Below are 12028 nucleotides of genomic sequence, written 5' to 3' on the forward strand. Positions count from 1 at the left end.
GCTGTTGGAGAATTTCTTCTCTGTTCTGCTGCGCAATGGACTCGGCGTCATCACCCCGCTGTTGAAGAAGAAGCAGCTCGGCATGGGTGGAGGCCAACTAAGTCTGCGCCAATACTAGGGCGGCTGCGGCGGCCTCCGCGTGTTGCCCCGTTTCAGTCAGCTTGGACCGGAGGGCAGCAGTCCTGCCCGTATCCTCGGTTTCAATTAGCTCCAGCCTCTGGTTGTACCTGCGCTCAAGATCTGCGCGAGCTTCGGCCACACGGCGGTCGACCTCCTCCTGGATTCGAGCCTCGCATGCGCCAACCTTGTCCTCTGCCTAGGTAACCTGGCGCTCCCTCATCTCCAACCGCTCAAGGTCAAGGTTGCGCTCAGCGGCCTCCAGCGTCAGCACTTCCTCACGCCTCTGGAGCTCCTCCTCCTTGACAGGCATCCCCTTCAGCGATGCAAGGGCGGCCTGACGTAGCTCCACCTGTTGCTCCAGGGAAGCGCTCCAGGCTTGGAGCTCCCATGCGTGCTTCTCTGTGATCTCGCATCGATGGTCTGTTTCTCGAGCCTCCTCTATAGTTCGGGAGCAGGCTTTTCGTGAGGCCGCAAGGGATGCTTCGGCCTTCGCTTTGTCAAGCTCGCGCTAATGACGCACGAGGTTGACTACCACCTTCAGCTTGCGTCGCTCCTCAACCAGCCGCAAGCCTTCAGCTTCAAGACACGCGTCCACGTCCGCGAGCTCTCCACCAAGCTGGCCCATCGCGCCCATCACCCTCTGGAGGAACTCTTGGCGAACGGTGCTTCGCTCCCGCGCTCGCCTGAGCACGTCGTCGATGTCGTCCTCCGTCACGGTGATGTCGATGGGCCTTGAAGCGGTTAGCCTCCTCTCGACAGGGGGCTGGGGGCTGGCGCCCCCACGATCGCCAGACTGGTTCCGCAAGGGCCCCGGACCGGCACAGGTTCATTCCCCGAAGAAGAGCCAAGGACTAACTTCAACCATTCGCTATCCACGATCAGAGGAGGAGCCCTAGGCAGGCTGGTCATGCCGCAGGCAAGGTTGCAAAGGAAAGGCGGCATGGGCACAGGCTCAAGACACCCTGCGGGCGGCCTTGCTTCTCCGACTGCCCCCGCGTCAGTGGCAGCAAGCTCGGGACGCTCAAGGCCAGCGATGAAGGCGAAGCCTGAGGGAGTTGCTTCTTGGCAAACTCCGCCGGCTTGGTAGGAGGGATTTTGAAAAGCCACAGTCAGGAGAAAGGAGCAACGTTGGAGGATTTGCAAGAATGAGGTACTTACTCATCTATGGCGAAGTACTTCCTGTGCTTCAACGATCGGAAGGGGCACCCACTGCCACTCGAAGACTCCTTCCTCTTGCGGAGGGCACCGAAGTCCACACGGAACCGTCCCAGGCGCTCAACTGCAGACCGGCGTGAGGCGCGGATGGAGGAGCACCCAAGCGGTCAACCTCAGGGGCGCCAAGCTGGGAGGAGCGATCAGGCACCACTTCCTGATGGCCTGCCGAGGCCTCGGGGGCTCCGGCCTCGGGAGCCGCATGTCGCGTCCCCCCATCGACGACCGCCTCAGGGCGGGCTGCACAAGCTCCGGAGGATGACGCTTCAGGAGTCCCGTGCGACGTCAGCATGACGATACCAAAGCCTCCAGCCTCAAGCAATGCTTGGCTCCCTGCACCCACTCCTGGGGCAAGATTGGTGCTGGCAATGGGGAAGGGAGCCACGGCCACAGGATTCTCGCGAGGCCCCACAAGGCCAGCCGGGCGCAACCCCCATTCGTCGAAGCGAGGCATCTGTCTCGCGAACTCAGCCCCGCCCGAGCAGAGATACAGGAGGATGCCCCCGTGCCGAATATCGCCCGGCGAGGGGTCGCCAGTCAAGACGTTAAGCACCTTCTTCAGCGTTTCGGGCGCCAGCTCCGTCTCCTGGAGCCTCATGCGGTCCTGGTATCTGGTCAGGGCCCACATCGGTTGGGAGTGGCGCTGGAGAGGAGCAATGTGACACTGGAGGAACTCCTTCACTACCCAGGGTGCAGTCACACCGAGCTCTCTCAACCTCCCCAGTCGGCGCCAAATGAAGGAGAGCCGGGAGCTCGCGAGTCTCTCGTGGTCCCAGCCCGGATTAGGGACACAGGCAGCGTCAGAGGCGAGAGCAGGGGGCTGGGCACTCCGACATCCACGTACAACCACCGCGTCTGGAACCCACTCGTGGAAGGCGGGAGGCCAAAATCGATCCCTGAGGCGGCCGTCTCTGTCACAGCCCGGAAGCTCACGCACCCCAAGCACTGTAAGGGGTCGATCAGGCGCAATGAGAAGAAGTGGTGCAGGAGGGCGACGGAAGGAGAAATGCCCACCATGGCTTCACAAACAAAGGCAAAGACAGCAAGGAGAGTAATGGATTGATGATCAAGATGCATCATATGGATCTGATAATGGGAGAGCACCGCATTGAAGAAATCGGAGAAAGGGGGAACCAGGTCAGCCCAGAAGGCGTCGACAAAGAATCGAACCTCCGTGACGGTCCTATCGACGGAGGCATGGGACGTAGGCCAAGCCATCATTTTCCCGCACTCGTTAAAGCTGCAGGCGAGCGCGGAGCGGACCTTGCCCAAGGCTTCCAGATTGAGCACCAGCGACCGGCCGACGGCAGGATCGATTGTCGGAGGCGAGCTGGACAAGGGCACGGGCTTCTTCCCCTTCTCCTTGCTAGTTGGCGCCATGACAATGGTGAGAGCAGAGCTCAAATCAGATTGGGGGCGGAAACAGAGGCTCGAGGAAGAAAGGGGAACAGGAAGCACGCGGACAGCAAGGAGGGAATAACTGTGTAAAGCTCTGTGGCCGCCTAGCCAAGCGGATATTGGGGGAGCATGGGGAAGCGGAGACGCCAACGCCCAATCAGGCGCCACGCGTCGACAAAGGCTGCAGGCTTTTGGGGCCCGCATTGCTTCGCACTTGCCCTTTGGCTTCACTGCTAAGCCAAGTCCGTGCGCGCCTTGGGCCCGGGGTATACTGTAGGCGTTCTGGGAACGGGTGTCCCCAGACTTGCCTGCCTGCGGCCGATAGCGTGGCTCACCAGCGGCCCAATACAGCCTGTCTTCATCAACCCAAGTTCAAGGCCCTCGCGAGGGGCCAAGCCTCACGGGGCGGACGACACAAGGCCTCCTTAGGGGCGTCCTCACCATGCAGGCTCGCGAGGAGGTGGAGAGATCAAGGCAAGGGGTACCTCACGAGGTGCTCATGATGCAAGGCATGACGATCAAGGCCAGGCGGGGGCCAGGCGGGGGCCAGCCTGCGCAGTGTCCTTGTTTCCTCTTTGGTGCAAAGGGGGCAAGCGCAGGCGCAGAGTACCAAGGCATCAGGCAAAGGTTTCCATATCGGTGCAACGAGACCAAGACCAGCAGAGCGGTAGGACGGATGTCACCGTGGAGCCCAAGACGACGTCATCGCCAGTGCCTTTGGCAGTCGAAGACCACCTTTAGTCAGGATAGCTTGTACTAGCTGTCCCCTTTCAAAATGGCCGTTGTTGGCCCCCTTCTAGCTCAATATTTGGGAAGAGGACCAGGGCCTCTATAAATAGAGATAGCCACCACAGTAGAGAGGGGGCTGATACATCTCCAATGTATCTACTTTTCAAAACACTTTTGCCCTTGTTTTGGACTCTAACTTGCATGATTTGAATGAAACTAACCCGGACTGACGCTGTTTTCAGCAGAACTGCCATGATGTTGTTTTATGTGTAGAAAAGAAAAGTTCTCGGAATGTCCTGGAAATCCATAGAGGCACTTTTTGGATTTAATAAGAATTTTTGGCGAAAGAATTAATGCCAGGGGGCCCACGGCCTGTCCATGAGACAGGGGGCACCCCCCTAGGGCGTGGCCCCCTATCTCGTGGGCCCCTTGGACCTCCTCCGACCTCAACTCCAACTCCATATATTCCGTCTCGGGGAGAAAAAATCAGAGAGAAAGTTTCATCGCGTTTTACGACACGGAGCCGCCGCCAAGCCCTAATCTCTCTCGGGGAGGGGCTGATCTGGAGTCCGTTCGGGGCTCCGGAGAGGGGGATTCGTCGCCGTCGTCATCATCAACCATCCTCCATCACCAATTTCATGATGCTCACCGCCGTGCGTGAGTAATTCCATCGTAGGCTTGCTGGACGGTGATGGGTTGGATGAGATTTACCATGTAATCAAGTTAGTTTTGTTAGGGTTTGATCCCTAGTATCCACTATGTTCTGAGATTGATGTTGCTATGACTTTGCTATGCTTAATGCTTGTCACTAGGGCCCGAGTGCCATGATTTCAGATCTGAACCTATTATGTTTTCATGAATATATGTGTGTTCTTGATCCTATCTTGCAAGTCTATAGTCACCTATTATGTGTTATGATCCGACAACCCCGAAGTGACAATAATCGGGATACTTCTCGGTGATGACCGTAGTTTGAGGAGTTCATGTATTCACTATGTGTTAATGCTTTGTTCCGGTTCTCTATTAAAAGGAGGCCTTAATATCCCTTAGTTTCCGCTAGGACCCCGCTTCAACGGGAGGGTAGGACAAAAGATGTCATGCAAGTTCTTTTCCATAAGCACGTATGACTATTTACGGAATACATGCCTACATTACATTGATGAATTGGAGCTAGTTCTATATCACCCTATGTTATAACTATTGCATGAGGAATCGCATCCGGCATAATTATCCATCACTGATCCATTGCCTACGAGCTTTTCATATATTGTTCTTCGCTTATTTACTTTTCCGTTGCTACTGTTACAACTACTACAAAAACCCAAAAACATTTATCTTTACTTTTGCTACCGTTACCTTTATTATCATACCACTTTTGCTACTAAACACTTTGCTGCAGATACTAAGTTATCCAGGTGTGGTTGAATTGACAACTCAACTGCTAATACTCAAGAATATTCTTTGGCTCCCCTTGTGTCGAATCAATAAATTTGGGTTGAATACTCTACCCTCGAAAGCTGTTGCGATCCCCTATACTTGTGGGTTATCAAGACTAATTTCTGGCGCCGTTGCCGGGGAGCATAGCTCTATTCTCTGAGTCACTTGGGATTTATATCTGTTGATCACTATGAAGAACTTGAAAGACGCTAAAACCAAGATTTTGCCCTCAACTACGAGGGGAGGTAAGGAACTGCCATCTAGCTCTGCACTAGATTCTCCTTCCGTTATTAGTAGGCTTGCGACACCTAAACCTGCTACTGCTATGAATTCTGATATGTCGCATGTTATTGATGATGCCACTTCTTCTATGCATGATGAAACTACTTCTGTTCTTGATACTACTTTGCCATTAGGTGAATTTCTTGATGAACAACTTGCTAGAGTTAGGGGGAATGAAAATATTGAAGAACCTATTATTGATGATAGTGATGATGAAGGTTCCCCCAATGATTATGTATTACCTGTTGTTCCTAAGGGTTATGTTATGAATGAAAAGCTGCTATGGAAATTCTTGCTTGCAATGATAGAAATGATCTTAAGAAATTATTAGCTAAATGGAAGCAGCAGTCTCTTAATGCTAGAATGAAACCCGATCCTGCTTTTGCTACTTCACCTATCTGTGTTACTGATAAGGATTATGAATTCTCTGTTGATCCTGATATTATTACTTTAGTTGAATCTGATCCTTTTTATGGCCTTGAATCTGAAACTGTTGTGGCACATCTTACCAAGTTGAATGATATAGCCACCCTGTTTACTAATGATGAGAAGTCTCGCTATTTATATATCCTTAAGATATTTCCGTTCTCATTAAAGGGTGATGCTAAGACTTGGTATAATTCTCTTGCTCCTGGTTGTGTGCGTAGTCCCCAGGATATGATTTATTACTTCTCTGCTAAATATTTCCCTGCTCATAAGAAACAAGCTGCCTTGCGGGAAATATATAATTTTGTGCAAATCAAAGAAGAGAGTCTCCCACAAGCTTGGGGGAGGCTTCTCCGGTTACTTAATGCTTTGCCTGATCATCCTCTTAAGAAAAATGAAATACTTGATATCTTTTATAATGGACTAACCGATGCTTCCAAGGACTACTTGGATAGTTGTGCTGGTTGTGTTTTCAGGGAAAGAACAGTCGACGAAGCTGAAATATTATTGAATAATATGTTGACTAATGAAAATAATTGGACTCTTCCTGAGCCAGTTCCTGAAGTAATTCCTGAACCAATTGAGCCAACTCCTGAGCCTATTCCTAAACCCACTCCGAAGAAGAGAGGTGTTTTATTTCTCAGTCCTGAAGATATGCAAGAGGCAAAGAAATCAATGAAAGAAAAAGGTATTAAAGCTGAAGATGTTAAGAATTTACCACCTATTGAAGAAATACATGGTCTTAATTTACCGCCTGAAGAACCACATTGTCTTGATAACCCGACACAGGTAGTAAAGGTAAATTCTCTCTATAGATATGATAAAGTTGAAATACCCTCTACTAAATTTCATAGCCCTTGCTTAGATGAATTTGATGACTTTATGGCTAGACAAGAAAGTTTTAATGCTTATGTTGGTAGAGAGTTAAAGAATAATGCTTTCGAGATAGGACGCGTAAGTGATAATCTGGCTAGAGTTAAAGATGAACTTTACCGCGTTAGCAAATATGCTTCTATGGTTGCTACTCAAGCTGAGCAAGTACTTAAAGCTCAAAATGATTTGCTTGATGAATTAAATAATAAAAATGACTTTGCTGTTAGAGTGGCTACTAGAACTGGTAGAATGACTCAGGAACCTTTGTATCCTGAAGGCCACCCTAAGAGAATCGAGCAAGATTCTCAGAGAAATAATTTAGAGGCACCTAGTTCTTCTAAAAAGAAGAAAAAGAAAAATGATATGACTTTGCATGCTTCTAGTGAACCTACTGTAGACACACCTGAGAATCCCAATGATATTTCTATTTCTGATGCTGAAACTCAATCAGGTGATGAACATGAACCTAGTGATAATTTTAATGATAATGTTCATGTTGATGCTCAACCTAGCAAAAACAATGATGTAGAGATTGAACCTGCTGTTGATCTTGATAACCCACAATCAAAGAATCAACGTTATGATAAGAGAGATTTTGTTGCTAGGAAGCACGGTAAAGAAAGAGAACCATGGGTTCAGAAACCCATGCCCTTTCCTCCTAAACCATCCAAGTCAAAGGATGATGAGGATTTTGAGCGCTTTGCTGAAATGATTAGACCTATTTTCTTACGTATGCGCTTAACTGATATGCTTAAAGTAAATCCTTATGCTAAGTATATGAAGGATATCATCACAAATAAAAGAAAGATACCGGAAGCTGAAATTTCCACCATGCTTGCTAATTACACTTTTAAGGGTGGAATACCAAAGAAACTTGGAGATCCGGGTGTACCAACTATACCATGCTCCATTAAAAGAAATTATGTTAGAACTGCTTTATGTGATCTTGGAGCCGGTGTTAGTGTTATGCCTCTCTCTTTATATCGTAGACTTGAATTGAATAAGTTGACACCTACTGAAATATCTTTGCAAATGGCTGATAAATCAACTGCTATACCTGTCGGTATTTGTGAGGATGTGCCTGTTGTGGTTGCAAATGTCACTATCTTAACGGACTTTGTTATTCTTGATATTCCTGAGGACGATAGTATGTCTATTATCCTTGGTAGACCTTTTCTTAATACTGCAGGGGCTGTTATTGATTGCAACAAAGGCAATGTCACTTTTCATGTTAATGGTAATGAGCATACGGTACACTTTCGAGGAAACAATCTCAAGTTCATAGCATCAATTCTATTGAAAAAGTTCCAACTATCATTTTTGGAGGTTTTGAATTTCCTCTCCCTACTGTCAAGAAAAAGTATGATATTCTTATTGTTGGGGATTTTCATATCCCCGTTGAGGTAACTTAGTGTTATTCGAAATTTCTCCGGTTCCGTGTTATTCGGAATGAGTTTGTTAACAAGACTTGATCAACCTTGTTAGTGGATTCATTTTGATGATCACGAGATGGATGAAACTAGAAGGCACAACCTTCTGTACCCTCTTTTACTTTCTGTTATTTAGAATAAATAAAGCAAAAATAGTATTATCTGTCTGTTTTCTGAATTATCCGTGCATTAAAAAATAGTCCGAAAATAAAAGTGCTCCAAATGCCCTGCAAATTTAGTATGATTTTTTCTGGAATACTTGAGGATTTTAGGCACTGAAAACACTGCAGGAGGGGCAAGCACCAGGCCACGAGAGAGGAGGGCGCGCCCCCCTGTAGGGCGCGCCCCCTATCTCGTGGGCCCCTGGTGGCTCCCCTCCACTTATGCCAGCACCCACACACTTCATCTTCTACCCAAAAAATCCCCATCCAGCTCAAGCACGAGTTCTAGCTCGTTTTGCTGCGATTTTCGATCTCTTAGCTCAAAGCTCCATTCGCAAAACTGCTTTGGGAGATTGTTGCTTGGTATGTGACTCCTCCATTGGTCCAATTAGTTTTTGTTCTAGTGCTTTATTCATTGCAAATTTTTGCTGCATAGGTGACCATGTTCTTGAGCTTGCATGTTAAATTTTTGAGGCCCCAAGCAATTCCAATGCATGATATAGGCTCTAGGCACTTGTAGGAGTAGTTGCTATCAATCTTGTTTAGTTTTATTCACTTTTATTTTGAAGTTGCTAATATTTCAGAAAATTTCAGAAAAAGAAATATGCTTAGAAGAATGTACCAAGGTGGCTCCTTGGCAAAGAAAGGGCCAAGGATTGCTATACGTGAACAAGATGTTAATTTGCCAAGGGACGCAAATGTACGGGCTTGTGAGTGGCCATCCGATGATTTTATGGTCGAAGCAGGCTTCAAGGAGGAATTTGACGCGTATGTGCGTAATGCCGAGCTGGAGGACTTCTTACAAGATAAGTGTCCCCAATATTATCAGTTGACTGATTCCTTTGTGTGGAGGTTTGAATATAGTTCTGCGCGTAATTCTCCTAGTGTCATGTTTGATACTTATGATACATCTTATACCATGGATTTAGAGGATTTCGCAACTGCTTGCAAACTCCCGCAGTGGGGTAATATTAATGATCCTCCCAAATCTGAATTTAGAGATTTTCTTGCTAGTATAACTATGGGAGAATCAAGGGAGGTAGTACAAGCTACTATAGGGAGCATTCACTTTCCTGCTATACATTAGTTTGCTCTCTTTGTTGGTAGATGCATTAACAGTAAGGACGAGGTATGTCACATGTGTGCCCCTGATCTTAGTGTCCTCAAGAGTGTTGTGTCAGGTTATAAAAGTTATAACTTGGGGGCAATAGTTGCATGTAGGTTGCAGAATAATAATAGAAGGGGAGATTTCTTTGGAGGCTTTTATGCAACCCGAGTGGCTAATTTTCTTAATATAGCCCCACGAGAGGGGGATATGATTGTCCCTCCTGTTTATTTGGATAAAGAAGCTATGTTTGATCATCATTTTCTTGAGAGGAATGAACAATTCCTCCATTATCGACTAATCTATGACAGACACAACGTCGTCCCTGTTACTCTTCCTCCTCCCTATCTTTTTGATTTTCAGGCAAAAGGAAGATATGTTGTCACCAGGGAAGAAGCAACTGAATATGAGAGGGGAATGGAGGCAGCTCGCCAACACGCTGCTGCTCAGGAGGCAGTCGCCTCTGCATCTCAGTACTACCCCAGTTACTCTTATGGATATCAGCCAGGCGGTCCTTGGTATTAAACCAACTTAGGCCAAAAGCCTAAGCTTGGGGGAGTACGTATTTCTCACCGACTTTACATTCATGTTCACACACTAGTCGTCGGTGTTCATACTCTTTCATTGTATTATCCATGCTAGTTTAAATTTCTTTTTCTAGCTTTCTTCTTGTGTGTTTGATAAACCTTAAGAAAAACTAAAAAAATTAGTTAGTTTAATTTCCTTGCTTGTAGCAGAAATTAAAATGAAAACCCAAAAAGATTTCTCGTTCTTCTTTTTACTTGTTGGGAGCTTTCCCGTGTAAATAGTTTTCTTTTCTTTTCTTTCTTTTGGGGGTCGAGAAGACCATATTGAAAATGCTTAGTGGCTCTTATATGCATGATTGTTTATTTAATTTAGAGCCCATATTACTTGTCTTCTCTCTTGAGTTGAATGCTTGCAGATTCCAGCTTAGTCCAATGCACGTGCACTCTTATTATTATACACATCGTTCGGTCGTGCAAGTGAAAGGCAATAATGACGATATATGATGGACTTATTGGGATGAGAAAAGCTGGTATGAACTCGACCTCTCTTGTTTTTGTAAATATGATGAGTTCATCGTTCCTGAGTCAGCTATTATGAAGTAAACATATTTGCAATGACATTTAGAGATTATAGTTACTTGTGCCATGCTTGATTAGCTATGAGTTATAATGGTTTACCTTGCGTGCCAACATGCTATTAGAATGATTATGATGTGATATGATGGGATGGTATCCTCCTTTGAATGAATTGAGTGACTCGACTTGGCACATGTTCACGCATGTAGTTGAATCAAATCAACATAGCCTTCACGATATTTATGTTCATGGTGGATTATATCCTACTCATGCTTGTACTCGGTGTGAATTAATTTTAATGCATGTTTACGACTGTTGTCGCTCTCTCAGTTGGTCGCTTCCCAGTCTTTTGCTAGCCTTCACCTGTACTAAGCGGGAATACTGCTTGTGCATCCAAACTCCTTAAACCCCAAAGTTGTTCCATATGAGTCCACTATACCTACCTATATGCGGTATTTACCTGCCGTTCCAAGTAAATTTGTATGTGCCAAACTCCAAACCTTCAAATGAAATTCTGTTTTGTATGCTCGAGCAGCTCATGTTTCAACTAGGGCTGCCTATATCTTCCATGCTAGGTGGGTTATTCTCAAGAGGAGTGGACTCCGCTCCTCATTCACGAGAAAGGGCCGGTAACCGGGATGCCCAGTCCCATGATCCAAAAAGATCAAAGCAAATCAAAATAATTAAACAAAACTCCCCCAGGGCTGTTGTATGTTGGAGGCACTCGTTGTTTCGAGCAAGCCATGGATTGATGCTTGTTGGTGGTTGGGGGAGTATAAACCTTTACCATTCTGTTTGGGAACTGCCTATAATGCATGTAGTATGGAAGATACAACCATCTCATAGTTGTTGCGTTGACAACAAAAGTATGCCGCTCAAAATGTTATTCAATCTCTATTTTAAAATCGAGCTCTGGCACCTCTACAAATCCCTGCTTCCCTCTGCGAAGGGCCTATCTATTTACTTTTATGTTGAGTCATCATCCCTTCTTATTAAAAGCACCCACTGGAGAGCACACTGTCATTTGCATTCATTATTATTGGTTTATATTGGGTATGACTTGACTGGATCTCTTTTACCATGAATTACAATGTTTAGTCAGTCCTTGATCTTTAAAGGTGCTCTGCATTTATGTTTTGCGGTCTCAGAAAGGGCTAGCGAGATACCATTTTGTTATATCATGTTATGATTATTTTGAGAAAGTGTTGTCATCCGAGTTTTATTATTATGGCTCGCTAGCTGATTATGCTATTGATATGAGTAATTGTGAGACCTATGTGTTATTGTGAGTATGGTTAGTTCATAATATTTGCTGAAACTTGAATGCTGGCTTTTCATGTTACAACAACAAGAGCAAACAGAGTTTGTAAAAGTTTTTCTTTATCACTTTCAGTTTATCAACTGAATTGCTTGAGGACAAGCAAAGGTTTAAGCTTGGGGGAGTTGATACGTCTCCAACGTATCTACTTTTCCAAACACTTTTGCCCTTGTTTTGGACTCTAACTTGCATGATTTGAATGAAACTAACCCGGACTGACGCTGTTTTCAGCAGAACTGCCATGATGTTGTTTTATGTGTAGAAAAGAAAAGTTCTCGGAATGTCCTGGAAATCCACGGAGGCACTTTTTGGAATTTAATAAGAATTTTTGGCGAAAGAATTAATGCCAGGGGGCCCACGGCCTGTCCACGAGACAGGGGGGCGCCCCCCCTAGGGCGCGGCCCCCTATCTCGTGGGCCCCCTGGACCTCCTCC

The sequence above is a fragment of the Triticum aestivum genome, chromosome 1B, assembly GCF_018294505.1.
Source record: "Triticum aestivum cultivar Chinese Spring chromosome 1B, IWGSC CS RefSeq v2.1, whole genome shotgun sequence".
In the NCBI taxonomy this organism is placed as follows: Eukaryota; Viridiplantae; Streptophyta; class Magnoliopsida; order Poales; family Poaceae; genus Triticum; species Triticum aestivum.